This window comes from Lissotriton helveticus, chromosome 3_1, assembly GCF_964261635.1.
Source record: "Lissotriton helveticus chromosome 3_1, aLisHel1.1, whole genome shotgun sequence".
Classification (NCBI taxonomy): Eukaryota; Metazoa; Chordata; class Amphibia; order Caudata; family Salamandridae; genus Lissotriton; species Lissotriton helveticus.
Genome location: NC_136061.1, coordinates 989,300,518 through 989,317,890, shown reverse-complemented (window position 1 = coordinate 989,317,890; position 17,373 = coordinate 989,300,518).

Genomic DNA, 17,373 nt, shown 5'->3' with positions numbered 1-17,373 from the left:
TATATGTATATATATATAATGTCCACTCTAGAAAGAATGATTTGGTGGTTGCTCCCCGCATATATATATATATATATATATATATATATATATATATATATATATATATATATATACTAATATAATAAAGAGAGATCCTAAACCTTTGAGGCGGGTAATCTCAGGAACCACAGCACCAATCACAACACTCAATACAGCTTTGGAAAGGGCAGTTGCAGCAGAAGGACATAGGCTATGCAGACGCCAACCATATACATTTAAAAGATAAAAGAACCGTGCCAGCAAAGTAGTCCCTTGTGGGCGTGTCTGCGTTGTGCTGTAGGCGTGTTCTGGGGGCGTGACAAACGCTGGGGGCGTGTGGTACGTTCCGCCCTTCATGCCATGTCTCATATCGTGTGCTGTGGCCGTGTCCTGGGGGTGTGGGCGTGTGCGGGGCGCGGGATTACGGAAAAAAAGCGAGCATTGTGCCCAATATTTCATTGTTTTTTCTTCCCAGGTTCTGTACATTCCAGCTCCTGGTGTCCACCTTACTCCCTTTGAATACCCCTGCACCCCATAATCATAACCCACCCTTACTCCTTAAAATACCCCAACACCCTTAAACACTAACCCATCTTAACCCTATAAATATACCCTGTACCCCAAAACCCAAACCTATCCCTAAACCCTAAAAATACCCCTGTACCCCAAAACCCAAACCTAGCCCTGAACCCTATAAATACCCCTGTACCTCAAAACCCCACCCTTCCTACCCCTGAACCCTAAAAATACCCCTGTACCCCAAAACCCAAACCTAGCCCTGAACCCTAAAAATATCCCTGTACCCCATAACCCAAACCTACCCCTGAACCCTAAAATACCCTTGTACTCCAAAACCCAAACCTAGCCCTGAACCCTTAAAATACCCATGTACCCCAAAACCCAAACCTACCCCTGAACACTAAAAATACCCCTGTACCCCAAAACCTAAACCTAGCCCTGAACCATAAAAATAACCTGTACCCCAAAACCCAACCCTACCCCTGAACCCTAAAATACCCCTGTACCCCAAAACCCAAACCTAGCCCTGAACCCTAAAAATACCCCTGTACCCCAAAACCCAAACCTAGCCCTGAACCCTAAAAATACCCCTGTACCCCAGAACCCAAACCTACCCCTGAACCCTAAAAATATCCCTATACACAAAACCCAAACCTAGCACTGAACCCTAAAAATACCCCTGTACACCAAAACCCATATCTAGCCCTAAACCCTAAAACTACCCCTGTACCCCATAACCCAAAACTATATCTGAACCCTTAAAATACCCAAACACCCCAAAACATATACCTCAGTACCCCAAAACATATCCCCTTATACCCATACTTACCTTATCCAAACATTAGAAAAAAACATGCTTTTACCATTCATGCATTTACAACGAATTTCGTTGTAAATATATGCGTGGTAAAAGCATATAAAATGTAATGCCATGCGTTATAATGGCATTGCGGAGTCATGGTACTTTCGTAATGAAAGAATGCGGAGTGATGGTATGCGGAAAGAAAGTTGCGGAATAATGGGTGTTTACCCTCCCCCGGTAAGTACATTGGTGGCACGGCGGCCCACATCTCCAGCAACATAATTATATTTTTTCACCACCGATTTGAAAAATGCACAGGTCTCTCTCATTGATGGCCAGCACCGACATACACTTTTAGACACACCTCCCGCCACAAGTTCTAGAATTGCCAACTTTAGAGCTGGGGAGCTACCTTCGAATCTCTGCATCAGCTCAACATCCTGTGATTCCAGGCAAATCCCTTTGTCTCCCCGTGCCTACCACAAATGAATGTGTTCTTCTGTAATGTACATTGTGCTCATGCCATGTTGTCGAGTTCGCGCTATATAATAGTGCAAGGAAAAATAAAGTAGGGAAACTCGAGTTCACACACTACTGAACGCGCACTCTTAAGTGCATCAGCAGTGCACTGAGAATCGGAGCGTTTCACAGGCCTGTCACAGATAAGAAATGCTATCAAAACGAAATCCTACAAAACAATATACTACTGGCTGGCAGCAATTCATACCCAGACAATGTCCGGACGGGCTGCTAATATATATATATATATATATATATATATATATATATATATATATGTATATATATATATATATATATATATATATATATATATATATATATATATACACTGTGTGCTGGATAAAAACTATTAGAAAACTTAAAAAGAATGCTACACTGGTTGTGGCCTGGCCCTGATAATCCATACCCATCCTAAGAATTTTGCTACGGCGATAACAATAGGTTCACTAGTGTCATACCTTAGGACCCTTAAGGCTTCGGATCCCACCCTTGGGACTCACTAACCGTGATTAAGGCCATCCAGGCTGAAACGCGTTGGTTGAGCGGAGCTGTGGAATAATAAAAACCACTAAGTAACCTACTTTGGAGTGCTGCGCCATTTGTTCATGTTGGAATCAGGTTTGAAGGTCAGGATCCTACCCTAGCGATGAGCACCCACTGTTGAGCGCTGACAGACCTATCTGGATCACATTGTGGAGATATATATAGGCACAATATACAGGCACAAATATGGTGACAATCACATAGAGATGCTGCAATATATATATGTTCCTACACTACAGATAGATTAGTGATGTTTCTTATTGGTTACTTCTTAACTGATGGGCCCCGCTTGTGTTAACTGCAAATTAATACGTTGCAGCCTGTTTTTAAATGTTTGAATGGTCAGTCTAGCCTCATTTATGCCGTAGCTCAATGCTACAAATACCATTTATTTCGGTGTAAATCATTGTTTGTTACGCCTTAATGCTCGCCAGTACAACTATCTGCATTCATATTTTATATTGGCCCTTTCTGGAACCAAGCCGAACAAGCATTTTCAATGCAATGGGTCTCGCATTTACGCGAGTTTGAGCTATTCACATTACAAATAACAATACCTTTTATTTTTGTTTTCGGTTTTAAAACTTAAAAAAAAGGCATTGTCATTTACAATGCCAATAGCTTAAACTCGCGTAAATGCGAGACCTATTGCATTGCAAATGCTTGTTATATTGCTTAGAGGGCACCACAGTTGTCCATCACTCAAATTACAAGGGAGTGTGGGACAGAAGTGAGGGCTATGACGAGAATGATTGAGACTCTGTGAAATGAAGATTATAAGGACTCAGAGCAATCAAAAACTCTGTGCTACCAACCCTGGCCTTACATCAGCGAAATGGTATAATTTCACACCAACAACCTGGTCATTTCCATTGGATGTTTTTGAGCGTAGTTGCACCACACTCATGAGCCCAAAGCAGGGTGAAATTGGTCTGGGGATGCTTTTATTCTGGTTCAGGGAGGCCCTGGCTTAGCAGTTTGGTGTGGACTGTTCCTATTGCAGCCGGGTCAAGAATGGTTTAAATCTGGCTTTGTTCAAATTGAGGTGGCATGGTGTGCAAAATATCAAGGAACTGGAATGTGGCCTGAGTAAATTTTAGTGGCTGAGATTAATTCAAGCATTCCATCCATCACTTTTTATTGTACTTCAGTGCATCGGTTATGCCCTGACATAGGTACTGACCTTCCTGTGCTATTGGATCCGAGCTGCACCCGATTGACCAGCCCAATGAGGAGGAAACCTGTCTTGGGTTGCTTCTGTTCTTGTTCAGGGAGGACCTGGTCTTGCAGTTTGGCATGGACTCTTCCAATTGGAGCAAGGGACAAGACTGGTTTGCATATGGCTGGGTCAAAACTGAGGGCATGGTATGCAAAATAACGATGGTCTGGGATGCAGCTCTGAATAACTACCAGGGCTGAGATTGATTCCTGCATTCCATTCATTTTAGTGCATACTTCATTATGTGTGACAGGGTATTTTTATAATAACAATGTATGTTACATGCAAAAAAGGCACATAAACAAGGATACATTTAAAAATAAGGAGTGTGTGCAGACCGCAGATGACCAAGAACTAGTTGACCATGCCAAATGTCTTACTAGGGTTGGACAAAGCAGTTATCTATCATTTGCACCAGCAACATAGTTTAGACATGGGCACAAGAAGTGCAGCTCAGTTAGGGGCGCCACATGTACTCAAAGAGAGAATGCTACGGTAGCAACAAGGAAGTGGAGCAACAACAAACGCTAAAGGCCAAACACCAAAACCAGAACCAGATTTGCATTATTTTGAATATTTTTTATCCTATTGAATTATGTGATTATTTGCTTACTTAAAACATAATATACCCCATTGTAATATGGGTTGCGAGATAGACTGAGGCCATGGGTAAGTAGTTTGTTTTAAAAAAAATCTGTTAAATTACAATTGTTAAAAAGCAACAGTTGTAAAAGTTAAATTGTGATTTTTTTGGTTGATTTTCTATGAGGTTTGTGTGTTTTATGAGGAGTTTGAAGGATGATGATTATTTAAAAGATATTGTTTAATAATTAAACTATAAGAAATGTAACTGAAATATAGGTTTGCAAAAGTATTTCTTTAAATTTTTTGAAAGATTTGTAATTTTAATTGAGACTTATGAAAGTGGCTTCTCTATTATTAATGCACTTTTCCCAATGTTAATTTGTAGTTAAAATACCACCCCCCATTTCAGGTACTTTTTCCCAATGTTTGTTCATGTATATTTTTTCCAGTATTTTTTATTTTTTTTTTATTATTAGTGTATTTGAATTGTTTTTGTCTTCAATATATTTTTTATGGATTGAATGTAGCTTACTACACGTTACTTTGGCCATGATTGTTTTCAGTTAATTTCACCATATTTAATTTTTTCTATTTTTTATTTCTTTTGATTCTTTTTCTGTTGTGTTTTTTAAAAGTTGTCTCTGTTGTGCTATTTCTTTTATATATTGAACATGTTAATTGTTGTTACATAAGTTCATAAGACATTTGCAATGGCTTAAAAAGTTAAATATGTTTTCTTAAATGATAATAAGTATGTATATATTTATGAATTTTGTTTTATTGTTAATACACATTAATAATGCTATATTTTTATTTTTGTCTGTATAATATATTTATTGTGGTTTATAATTTGCTATTAAACTCTCTTTTTACATATTGAAATACATTTTGAAGTTATATGTATTTTTAAGAAGATTATTAAAATTAATAAATTGATGTTTTATGCTATTGTTTAAGTTATATATTTTTTTAAGATATAACCCTTCTGAAAGAATAATGTAACTTTTATTTTGCAATACTATAATGTTAATTTAAATGTAATACTTATACTTAGCAATCCAAAGTCGATATTTTGAACCACAGTATTCTGGTAGTCAATATTTGTGCATGTTAAATCATATGTATATAAAATTAATATCTTTCAGACAATATGTTGACAACAAAATTCTTTCAACCACTATATTTTCAAGGTTGATATTTTCTCATACAATTAGAATAAAAGGACTTCCATGGCCATCACCCACTGCTCTCAAGATCTGTTATTTTCTGTTGATCATTAGGACATCAACATATGGTCACCTGAGTAACCACAGGCCTGCCACCCTGTCAAGGACCTCTTCCGACCACTACATAATGCTCCATGGCCCCGAGCTGCTGCAAAGTTAAACAAAAGCAGAACGTCTTTGTTCAGCGAGTTGCCTTTTTGTGCGTGCAATCATACCCTGCACTTATTAGGAGTATAGCATTTAGTGTACTACCCACCCATGGAAGGAAACACTCATGGGATTCTGAGTGAATACATGTTTTCACTAAAACAAAGTTACGTTTGCCTCAGTGAATATGTGAGTATGATTTTAGGAGTACCATTAATGGTAAACATCCCTAAATCACACCCAAGACATGACTAGTTGGTTCCAAAGTAATGTGCCCTGTATCTTTCATTGTTTTTGTGGAGAGCCATCTTACATAGAAGAAGAGAAAAGCAGAATATTCTACTGTAGCTTCCATATGCTGTAAGTAAGAAGACCTCTTTTCAAATGTATGAAATGAACAACTGTTCTCCATAGGAGTTTAGAGCGGAAAAGAAAACTCACAAAACGACCTCCGTTCAATATATTGGGAATCTTGAGTGGAAAATTTAAATCTGGATGAAGAACTAATGCATTATTTTAAAATTACCCCCACACCAAGCCTCCTTCTTCTCTAGTTCTTTGTGCTGAGTACCAAGCTGCTCAACTTCATTGTTGAAAATTTTAGGATCAAGAATTCCAGAGGGTCAAAAGAAGAAGGTTTGTGAAATTCATGCAATTTCCTTTTTATGTAATTATTACAATTTTTGAAAGAATTATGCGAGATTACGTGAAATCTAAATCTGGCATTTAGGGGCTATTTTTTAGCGTGAAATCTGTCCTCATATCCATTTTGTAAAAAAAAATTGAACTAAAAACACATGTATTGTGAAAAGCACCTGCTTCTAGTTATTTTTGCTGGCACTGCTCCTGAACTCCTATAATAGGATTTTTAACTTAATGTACTTGAAAATATGAGACATAGCATGATGGTGTAATTTTGGGAACTTTGTGTAACAAGCATATGGCAAAATGACGGAAATTATGCAAGATTATTGGCATAGTCCTAGACAAAGGATGATTTGTTATTGCTTATAAATTCAATGTTAAGCCCCATGATGGGGCTAAAGGACAAACCACTGGACGAGCTAAAGAAAAACAGTTTAAAAATTGGGATACTACCCTTCCCGCTTCCTTTCGCCCTATTGCCCTGTTAAATACTGATGCTAAGATATATACGAATATTCTGGCGAATCGCCTGGAGCCACACTTGCTGGGTCTTATTGACCCCCATCAGGTGGGGTTTATCCGTCACCATCAGGGAGCAGACAATATCCACTGGCTTGCCCACTTGGTTGAGAAGGTGCGGTTCAGAAATATCCCCGCATGTCTCGTGTCCCTGGACACAGAGAAAGCATTTGACCGCATGGATTGGGGCTTTTTCAGGGCAGTTCTTCGCAAAGTAGGTTTGGGTCCGGGGTTGATCTCTAAATTGATGGCTCCCTATGCAAAGCCTACTAACCGCATTCATTTTAATGGCAGTTGCACGGCCCCTATCCCCATCCATCGTGGCACCAGACAGGAGTGTCCGCCCTCTCCGCTCTTATTTGCTCTGGTAGTGGAGCCCCTTGCTATTGCTCTACGTCAGGATCCTGCTATATGGGGTATCCCTATGGTGGTTACGAACATAAGGCCTCCCTTTTCGCTGATGATCTTCACCTCTCCCTGTCTTCTCAGTCTACTTCCCTGTGGAAAAGTAAATTTTGCCATGTTCTGTGTGCCTACGTGTTCCCCATGTTATGCCATATGTGCATGATCGATATGCATGTATTCCCTATGATCGATTAAAGACGCAATTATTGTTGTGTCCATCTCTAGTATGCCAGTTTCCAGTCTTCGTGAATACAACGAATATCAGGCCTATGTAAAGCTACGTTGCCACATTTCACAGTGTGCACGTTAATTCATTGAAAAGTCCCCGTTTCTAGGCCTCAAAAGGGCCCGGACTCAGATTCAGCGCCTGTTTCCTGAACCCTCTCCGAGGAGCAATACAGCCCCCACCTGTATCCCTGACCCTTAGCTTACTTCATGCCTCGCAGTGCCCGGCTCGGCCTGGCTCTGCCTCTCAGTCTGCCAAGAGTATGTTATGATTCTAGTTATCAGTCCAGCCCTCCTTCTCTGCATTCCTAAGCTACTGAATCGCATCAATAGTTTCCGTCATGGTCTAGCCTTTATGTCTCCATGTAAGAGAAATACTGTATTAATATTCATAGAATATTCCTCGCACACACACTACATATAGGATTATGCATGCACCAGTCTTAATGTCTGTTAGCCTTTGCCCTGATAACTTTTGGATTCTATCAACATGTTCTCTAAACACTAGATACTAGATAGGCTTTAGGTACATGTCGCCCTGACACTCCAGACTTTTCGTCTCCTCTTCTAGCACAGAAGTCATAGCCCCCCAGTCCTCCTGGTAACACGTCATTGCCAGTTTGTGCGCACCACTAGGTTAGAGGTCCCAGCTGCTCAGGTAGCCCCCTCCATGTTTCCGCCCCTTTTTATGACATATTCTGTTACGTTTACATCACATGTCTATGTATACGCCCTGTACACGCCTTCTTGTTACATCATTTCTGCCCTTATCTTTCGCGACTGCTACAAACTCCGCCTACTGCTACGCCTACTGTATTGAATACCATGTAAATGTTTTAACTATATATACTTGTGCACTGTTATTAAAAGTTACCATTCCTTTGTCCCTGCCCCAGGCAGCTGCCATCCCATCCCCGTACAGGCTGTCCTGTTCCAGTCCTTTATGCTTAATTAAAGCCTGTATACTCCAGCTACCTCGTATCTTGACTCTTATTTATTGAGCTAACCGTTTATTAATTATAGTCAAAAATAGTACCGGTAATTAATTATTTATTTACCACATAATGGCGCCCGAATAGGGACTTGCCCTTTCCCCACGCGCCGGAGAAGCCACGCAGGCCCCCTGATCCTCTGCAGCCGTGACGGAACCATCCTGCGCAGCGGCAGATATTTCTGCCTCAAGCATCCCTCAGGTCCACGGAGGAGACGGAGGTTGCGGTCCAGCATCCAGACGAGGCGGTGGAGGAACGCGGCGAGTCCCGACCAGAGCCCAAGCCGAGAGTCCAAGGTCCGAGGTATCCGGAGGCCCACCTGTAACTGAAGTCCGAAGTTCGTCCGTCCGTCGTCGTAGCAGTCCAGTCCAGTCCGAGGCCTTCCGTTCTTGCTGCCCGGTGAGTACCGTTGCTGGGGTAGTATCTAGACAGGGTCAATTAATTTGTCTCTGGTCCGTGGGTTTGGGTACACAGATCCAACACGAAGTGTCCACTTAGGTGGATGCGGGTCCTGACGTGTCTCTTTATGGGACCGGTAAGTTTCGTACTGTTTCAGCAGTGCATCTAGTCTGTTCTAGTAAGTTCTGTTCTCGAGAAATTCATGTGTTCTGTTCTCAGTATTTCAGGTAGTATCTTGTCCGAACTGTTATTCTAAATGTTATTTCGTGTGTTTTCAACGTCGTGGTATGAATGATTCGTATTGCAGTTATTATTGTGTTCATTGTGTATTGTATTGTGTCTAGACTCCAGTCCAGTCATGCCTCTGTTCTCAAAATTACGTCAGCTAAGAACTAGAAAAGGTCTGCTCGAGGAAGCAGTTCCTGTCCCGCCTAGGGACAGTCCAGGTCATTTTATGTATCAAAAGCATGGCATAAGTGCCATATTATATCTAGACTTATGGGTGGAGTACACCAAACAATTAGAGGAAAAGTATAGATGGCCCGTATCAGGTACGTGGGATGCCGAATGCATCATGCGAGTAGAAGAAGCATTATGGAAAAAGAAAGCCAGACAGTCCCAGAAAGATGCCATCGAGTTATGGCGCAAAGAATCTCACAAAAGAACAGAGAAAGAAATCAGAAAGTCAGAATTAAGTAGAGAATCCTCAGAAAGAGCCCAAGAAAGGGAATTGATCGAAGTAGGTGAACGAGTTAAAGCCGAACAGTCAGACAGACAGAGAAATGCCCTTATTAAGGGTATGTATCCTCTTCTTGCCGAGGGCTTGCCAAAAGCAACCCCGGAAGCACCATGTAATTTTCCGCCGCCATTAGTTCCGATTAAGCTACGTCACAAACCGACCGCAGCTGATATTTTTCTCTCGTCCTATTTGGACGACACAGTCCCAGAATATGTGAATCCAGTTCCGCCAGCTCCTGTAAATAATGTAATTCCTGTTCTTCCAGCTACCGGGGCACCTGTTACGGTACCCCCGGTCCAGCCCGTAGTACAAGTTCCCGCTACATCGGTCACTCTGCCAGCACGAAGAGTATCAGTCGATGATTCCAGTTTAGGGGCCGGGGGGGGGAGGTCCTCCTGGTACCCCGCCGCCACACAAACGTGTAACATTAGTCGAGTTACATGAACGTGCGTTACAGCGTACGCCCAAATATCAGTCCGTTGCAGATATCAGGCGAGCTCTTACCGAATGCCGTTATGATCCAGTCCCAGGCGATGATAATATGGTTTTATATTCATTGCGTGTAAGACGGGTGACCGAGTATTTGGACACCCTACCGAATATGAAAGAAGATCTAGACAGAATATATCGTTTCATCCGTACAGGGGATGATCCAGAAAGTATTGGCGAAATCATGTCTCTAAGGAAAGCTGAGACCCAGCTCATGCTATTAAAGTTTTTAATCAATTGTTTAGTAAGGGAACAAGATTGTCCGACTAAAGATCCGACCGAAATGAAAGTCCTGACAAGGTGGAGTGATAATATAGCCGAGGGTAGACACAAGACACTCAGTAGTATAGAGAGTATGTACAAGAAAATCCGTAAAGAAATAATAAGGTTACACGTGCAACGCAAAACAGCACAAGTAAGCGAGAAGGAAAACGACTCTTCTACTGAAGAGGTAGACGACGAGAATACCGCCAGAATAGCGTATGTAGGTAAATCTAGATTTCCAGACCGACATTTACGCCTAGAACACAAGAAAGTCTTTCATCTTCCAGCACCAGAACAAGGTTCTCTAGAACAAGTATTTCAAGCTACCGATCACATTCTGAAATCACGTATCGGTTATAGTGAACTTAGTACCATGCATGAACAAGAACTAGCCCGATCAGCAGTCCGATGGATTACTGATTCTACCACTTTTCCAGACGAAATAGTGGCACAAATGTTTCTGAAACTGCCCTCAGCCGAGCAGCGACTGGTGGGTATATATATGATCCAGCACCTCATTACATTGTATGAGGGTCAACATTCTGATCCAGGTCCGTTACATGATGTCCTGAACGAGTTACTCCAGTATAAATGGAAAGGTTTAGGTACCGATTTAATTAGTGTCATTTTAGAACAGCGCCACAAATATAGAACGTTTCTGAACCCGCATTTTGTTCACGTCTCACCCCCAGAAAGTAAACCATTTTACATAGATAGACAGCATCCGTTACGAGAAGTACACCCAGTTAGGACACCGGATGGTGAAATGCAACGAGTATTTGTTTACACCCCTGTCACAAAGATGGAACTCTTAGAGATGAAGAAATTAATTCCCTGTCACGACAAAGATCCAGCAGGGTTCCATCGAGAATTAAAAGACATGCTCCGTATGGGAGAATACACTTATCCAGATATTATTAAAATGTTAAAAGTCCTGTTGCCCGCAGGGGTATATGAAAAACTCAAGGAAAAAGAATGGGAGGTGGGAGAGAAAAAGATTGATTGGGCAGTTCTAGAAGCTGAAGATAAGATACGAGTACCAGGTACCGGTCTTGGGGACAAATGTAAAGAATTGCCAGAGTTATTGATTCAGGTTTTGCCAAGATTACTAGCCACGAAAAAGGAAGATTGGGATGCAATCTCAGCATGCAAACAGAAACAGGATGAAGATACTAGTGATTTTTATTCTAGATTCGAGAAATGTTTTATGATCAACAGTGGTTTGAAGACAGGTAGCGAGTCATACCCTCATCTTTTTGTTACTAAACTAGTCGAGAATTCAAGTCCACAAGTTAAAAATCGAGTTTTGAAAGTCGAAAGTACTTGGCAAGCTAGTACCCCGTCACAGATGCTCCAGATGCTCCAGTATCACCAGAATAGAATCAGGGAAGAGCAAGAACACGAAAGAAGACGTATGAAAGACACGAAAATGAAAGTACTAGTTGCACAATCTGTTCCACAAGACAGTCAGAAGAGGGGTCCGAATCAAGCCAGTCATCCTGCAGCTCCCGTTAAAGGGACATGCAATTATTGTAAACAGCCAGGTCATTTTATAAACGAGTGTGCAGTTCTGAAACACAACATAGCCACTGGTAAGACTAAAGAAAGACCACGTCCGCCTAGACAAGAGCAAGTTTCACAGACTTCTCAGTCACCACAGAATGCACAACAGACAGTTCCAGCACCGCAGCCTATAGCTGCAACACAGCATGTTACACAGCAGATGTACCAGTATGCCCAGACAGAGTATCCAGAGTATCAACCGTATTCATGAAACAGCGTAGAGAGGGAGGTAGGCTTGCCTCTCATCGAGATACCTGTAGATCAAGAGGGTCCCTATGTTCATAGTCAAGTATTAGGGAAAGACAGAAAGTTTTTGATTGATACAGGGGCAAGTAGGACTACTATCAGTCATGACGAGGTTCCAGGGGCTCCGCTCTCAGGCTCTAGAAATGTTTCCCTTGGATTTTCAGGAAAGCCTATTGTAAACGAGATATCAAAGCCAGTTACTCTAGAAGTTGGTCCATTGTCCCGAACTACTGATTTATTACTTACGAAATCATGTCCAGAAAATTTGTTAGGTATTAAGACATTGAAAGAATTAGGTGCAGTTATTTGCTGTTCCCCAGAAGGAATACGTATGTTTTTGCGTGACTTTAAAGGTCACTATGTATTACGAGATTTTGATCCAAGATTGTCAAATGTACCGCAGCATTTATGGGCGCAAGGTCCAACTGATGTAGGTTTTATGCAAATCACACCCCATCGTGTGACTCTCAAGCAAGGTATAGTCCTGCCACGAATCAGACAGTACAGATTGCCACCTGAGGCTGTAGCAGCCTTATCCAAAATTATTGACGAGCTTATTGCTCAAGGAGTGGTTGTAGAAACTGACTCCAATGTATGTAATTCTCCTATCATTCCAGTCATGAAACGTACTGATCCAAATGCACCTCCAGTATATCGATTAGTGATTGACCTTCGAGAACTTAATAAATGTATCATACCCCAATATCCAGTAGTCCCAGATATTTCATCTCTGTTGACAGCTATTGATTCTGAAGCTACATTTTTTACTGTAATCGACCTCAAGAATGCATTTTTCAGTGTCCCGATTCATCCAGACAGCCAGTACCTTTTCGGTTTTTGTTTAAATGGAAGGAGCTATAAATTCACACGAGCTCCTCAAGGTTTCACAGAAAGTCCTAGCATTTACAGTCAAGCACTCAAAAGACAACTAGACAATATTCATATGCCAACTGACACTGCCCTGCTCCAGTATGTAGATGATCTACTGATCACAGCCCGTTCTGAGCGAGCCTGCGAGCGAGCGTCACTTACAGTTCTGTATTTCCTAGCCGAGATGGGGCACAAGGTGTCCCCTTCGAAGCTTCAGTTCTGTGTCCAGCAAGTGATCTACTTAGGCCACTTACTGTCCAAGTGGGGTAGGCAGTTGACACCAGACCGTATCCAGTTAATAGCGAGTCTTCCACAGCCCAAGACACAGAAGGAGGTACGTGCTTTTATCGGCCTCACTTCCTATTGCAGACAATGGATTCCTCAGTATGCATTTCTAGCAAAGCCACTGATACAGTTAACGACACAGGAGGCAGCCGTATCGACTGTCCTCCCTTGGACATCTGAACATACACTTAGTTTTAATGAATTAAAGAAAGCCTTATGCCAAGCACCTGTTCTAGCTACACCGAACTACAGTAAGCCTTTTATACTTTTTGTCACAGAACGTAATGGTACTGCATTATCTGTTCTCACACAAGATCAAGCCGGACAGTACAAGCCGTGTGCTTATTTTTCGAGCACATTAGATCCAGTAGCCCAGGCTTTGCCCTCATGCCTCAAGTCAGTTGCAGCCACAGCTCTAGCAATCAGACAAAGTGATTCCATAGTATTAGGACATTCCCTGACAGTGCAAGTTCCACACTCCGTGGAAGTTCTTTTAAACCGAACACAGACTCAACACTTGACCATTGCACGTTTAACAGGTTATGAACTGACACTGTTCCAGCCACACATAGAAATCAGACGCTGCAACGTTTTAAATCCTGCTACTCTGTTACCGTCAGTTACTTCAAATCCCGCCACACATGACTGTGTGGAAGTTGTTAACACCATGACTAAGCCAAGACAAGACCTGACAGACATTGCATTACCTAATCCCGACCTGACACTTTATGTGGATGGTTCATGTATGAGAACTAGTACAGGAGAACTAGTAGCCGCGTATGCAGTGACTACTGACACAGAAGTTATTGAAACACACTGTATTGACACCCTGTCTGCTCAAGCAGCAGAGCTAGTTGCTCTGACCCAAGCCTGCATACGTGCCAAGAACCTGAAAGTAAACATATATACAGACTCACGTTACGCATTCGGAGTCGTACACGACTTCGGAGTGCTCTGGCAGGAGAGAGGTTTCATGACTTCTCATGGAACCAAGATTCAGCATGGTCTCCTCATTCAAGCTCTGTTAGATGCAATACATTTACCGACAGCTATCGCTATCATGAAGTGCAAAGCACATACGAAAGTTACTGACATTATTTCCCAAGGTAATGATCTAGCAGATCGAACAGCCAAGCTTACAGTTCAGACACCAGACATTCCAGTTACCGTATTTTCCGGCGTATAAGACGACTTTTTAACCCTTTAAAATGGTCTCAAAAGTCAGGGGTCGTCTTATACGCCAGGAACAAAATTTTTGGGAGTGGAAACAACGACCAAACTGTCTTGAGCTTTGTATTAATGGGAAGGCATGGTGTAAAATATGTATTGTTTTGTCAGTAGAGGGTGCTATTGCTTCAGTAAACGTGCCATGTTTGTGTTTGCTCGTCGATACCTTTTCTGATAAACATTGGTCTTCTGTAATCTTGTTTGGCAGACTAAATAAGCATTGCTGTTGCAGAACGTGCTTAGTTTGGTTTGATGGTTGTGTGTGTATTCTGTTGCAAAGTTTTACATGGCATTATGTACGATGTGCACGTGATGGAGTTGTACACGGAAGGGGTTAAGGAGTGTTCTGTATGGGTGTCATGGGCTCCCTATTTGAGCTGAAATGCGCAGAGCAAGGAATTGAAGGACGCGGTGCAACTTGCGGTAGTGCTGGAAAGGAACCCAGGGCAGACCTATGTGCTATTCACGACTGACACGCTATCACTATATTTATGCTGCTCTATAACAAAGGCCACGAGAGGTGTGCGGCAGGGGAAGACCAACGTATGTGCAAGGCTGAGCAGAGTTATGCTGCAAGAAATGCCAAGTTATGCAGTATGATGCGGTACAACATGTAGCAGTATAATAAGTGTTTGGGCCTTTTAACAACTACTTATGTTTACCGTACATGTTTGATGACATGACTTTGGAAGAGGGGTAGTCTTATACGGTGAGTATAGCATGAAACCTACATTTAATCAAGAAAAGTAGGGGGGTCGTCTTATACGCCCAGTCGTCTTATACGCCGGAAAATACGGTAACAAGACACAGACATCCACTCCAGAACAGACTACTTGTATGACAGTTAAGGACCCTACACAAGATGTCATAGACATACAGTTACATGCTACTCCTGAAGAAATCAGGAAATGGTCCGAACAAGGAGGGGTCCAGACAGATCAGGGATGGGTGACGAAGGGAAAAGCCACATGGTTTCTCCCCGACTCTATGGTTCAAGTCATTATCAATACCGCACATAGTCCAGCACATCTAGGAGAAAAAGCTATGTTAGACAGTATACAGAACCTTTGGTTTAACAAGCACTTACGAGCTGCAGCCAAGCAGAAAGTCCGTACTTGTATGATATGTTGTCAATTCAATCCAGGTAAAAGTGTCCCGGTGGAACAAGGTGGATTCCAGCCTCCTGACCACCCTTTTGAAGTCCTCCAGATGGATTATATTCAGATGGAGCGATGTCGAGGTTTCAAGTATGTCCTCGTAGTTGTATGCGCTTTGTCCAGGTGGACAGAAGCATATCCAGTTCCAGATTACACAGCAGCGACCACTGCCAGGCAGTTGGTTCGTGAATTCTTCCCCCGTTATGGACTCCCTAGGGTCGTGTATTCTGATAACGGCCAGCCATTCTCATCTGAGCTAATGAAGCATGTTTCCCTTTTGTTAGGGTACCAGTGGAAGTTCCATTGTGTACGCCATCCAGAAGCAGCCGGTCTCGTAGAGAGACATAATCAGACCCTGAAAATCCGTATTGCTAAGACATGTAAAGAGAAAGGTGTAGACTGGCTAGTTGCCCTGCCAGTTGCTTTATTCTTTATGCGCATGGTCGCACATTCCAGATCAGGTCTGTCTCCTTATGAGGTCGTATTCGGCCGCCCCCCAAATATGTGGGGTACACCTAGACCCCGCAGTATTACAGATGTTTCCAGTAATATGTTGACAGATTACCAAGCTTCCTTGATGTCTGCCCTACACTCTTGTCGTTCACAGGTTGCCGCTGCATTTCCAGACAATACTGAAGTAAAACCGCATGAGGTCCTTCCTGGGGATTTGGTTTTAATACGGAACTTTGATCGTTCAAGTCCGCTGGAGCCTCGCTGGAAAGAACCGAAACTAGTCCTTCTGACCACCCGTACGGCCGTGAAGTTGGAGGGCCGTAAGGGTTGGGTCCATCTGTCTCATGTCAAGAAATTTTACGGACTCAGAAACAAGACTTTTAATGACATTTCTACAGACATTTCCATTTCAAAGGACTACCTGAAACCAGACTCTAAATCAGACATTCATTCAAATCCAGAACTAAAAATTCCTCTGTTAGAGAGAACTCCGCAGCAGGAGTATAAATTAAAACTCCGGTCTAGTAAAATAAGTCAGCCAGTTTAATTGTCTAAGTCCCCCTCGGGTGAAACGGTTAGACAGGTATCTGACATGTATGAGATAGACCCCCATAGTGAGAGAGTTAGTCAAAACTCTATCAGATGTATCGTTTTTCTAAGTTTTCTATTGTTTCTAAGTTTGATGGTTACCTGCACAAGTTATGCATTTCATTTATGTTTTCCAATTTCTCATGTAAATAAGTTTGCTAATGCTACAGTAGAGCACACATTTAGTGATCTGCCTCCTCACGAGTTATCCTATCGTCTTGCTATGCGCAATAACACGTTCATTAGAATGTTACATTATTCACACCAGACCAGCAATGCTACTAGTTGTTGGGTGTGTGGTCGACTCCCCCCTTTCCAGACACCGAAGGGAGTTCTGCCACTCTTTCCTTATCCGTTTTCACATAATGGTTCGTGTGGAGCATGGTCCATGTTAACGTCATCCTCAAATGATATGTCCCTTCTGAATAGAACATGTTTTCCAGACAAGCAAGGTCTCCCCCATAGAACAGGGTTAGATCTAGAAAATTAAGTTTATAATTTAGGTAATTATTCTTCGAATTTCATGGTCCTGAATGTTCAGTCTGATACTACTCCAGACTTACCTGCTATTTCAGTACTACCAGTCAAAGGCGAATTATGTGTCAGAAATAATGGTTCCGCACATGTAGGACATAGTGATTGTATTACTACTGTCGAGTATAGTGACAGTGGGAAATCTATTTTCAAAGCTTCACGTCATTCTTATTTTGTTTGTGGTCAGAC